The sequence below is a fragment of the Neolamprologus multifasciatus genome, chromosome 14 (assembly GCF_963576455.1).
Source record: "Neolamprologus multifasciatus chromosome 14, fNeoMul1.2, whole genome shotgun sequence".
Taxonomy (NCBI): Eukaryota; Metazoa; Chordata; class Actinopteri; order Cichliformes; family Cichlidae; genus Neolamprologus; species Neolamprologus multifasciatus.
The window spans coordinates 11,719,075-11,720,401 of record NC_140452.1 but is presented as its reverse complement, the minus strand read 5'-3'; the positions used below and the strand labels follow the sequence as shown (position 1 = coordinate 11,720,401).

The window sequence follows — 1,327 nt, the reverse complement described above, 5'->3', positions numbered from 1 at the left end:
GCCTTGGATATCAGCCGCCACTGTTTCCTTCTCAGGAGGCGGAGATTGCGGTTCCGGCAGTGCAGGACCATTTACGCCGCAGTCGGAGGATCTGGCGCCAGACTAAGGCAGCGCTGCTCCGGACCGCAACTCAGACTCGCCGTGCTGCTGATCGGAGGAGGACGCCCGCGCCTCAATACACTGTGGGTCAACGGGTTTGGCTGTCCTCTGCAAATGTTCCTCTGAAGTGCGTGTCCAGGAAGCTTGCTCCTCACTTCCTGGGTCCTTTCACCATCCAACGCATCATCAACCCTGTTTCTGTCAGGCTGCAACTGCCGGCTTCCATGAAGGTTTATCCCACGTTTCATGTTTCCCAACTCAAGCCTGTCTCTCGCAGCCCACTGTGTCCACCCTTGGAACCACCTCCGCCTGCCCAGGTTGTGGACGGCGGCCCTGTCTATTCGGTCCGGCGGCTGCTGGATGTGCGCCGTCGTGGTCGTGGTTTCCAGTTTTTGGTGGACTGGGAGGGGTATGGCCCGGAGGAGCGCTCCTGGATTCCTGGGGCCTTTGTTGTGGACCCGGATCTTATTGTGGATTTTTACAGGAGGCATCCTGACAAGCCTGGAGGACCGCCAGGAGGCGTCCCTTGAGGGGGGGATACTGTTAGGAGGTGGTGGGTAGGTTTATTGTTGTTTTTTGGGTTTTGTTTTCCTTCTTGGCACAGGTAGGCGGGGCGGGGCTTGATGGCATTCCGGCACACCTGCGGCGCATCGGACGTCATTAGGGAGCGCTTTTATGGAGCTGAATCTCGGACGTCTGGTGTCGGAGTATTGTCGTCTCATAAGTGGTAACGTGTCGGTGCTAGCTGAATCTGTGGATTCCACGCAATTGAGCTGCATGTCTTAGGATCCATCATCTGCCTGCTTTTCCTTTGTTTTAGTCTGTCCCGCTGCCTGTTCGCCTGCCTAGTTTTCGGTGTGTGGGCTTTTGTGGATCCGTGACGGGGAATTGCTTCATACCAGGCTGTGACCACCGCTACACCTGTATGTCGGTGTTGCAAGTAAGCTCTCCAACTCTCCTCGTCCACTTTTAGCTGAACTCTCGGCGATCGACGCTCTCTAACTTTGTTTGTCCCTCGCTCTGCAGGTAATTCCGGTGCGTCATCGGTCCGCCCGCATACCCCGGCTCCGTCTTATCCTGTCAGCGTTGCTCTCCGTGTACATTTTTTATCTGTCACTGTATATAGCCCCTTCCCTTGTAAATATTCCCTCATCTGTGTACATAAAACCTGCATCACTACAAGCCTGTGCTCGTGTGTTTCTGCCACTAATCCATTTGGGTAAGGTCC

At 55.3% G+C, this 1,327-nt stretch overlaps 1 long non-coding RNA gene across 1 annotated transcript; it reads left to right on the top strand.

Annotated features, from left to right (window-relative positions):
* Nucleotides 1-296: 296 nt before the first annotated feature.
* On the top strand, nt 297-1,327 carry LOC146503624 (uncharacterized). The gene is made up of 3 exons (XR_014868780.1): nt 297-826; nt 920-1,039; nt 1,126-1,327. It is a non-coding gene; the product is annotated as an uncharacterized LOC146503624 (long non-coding RNA).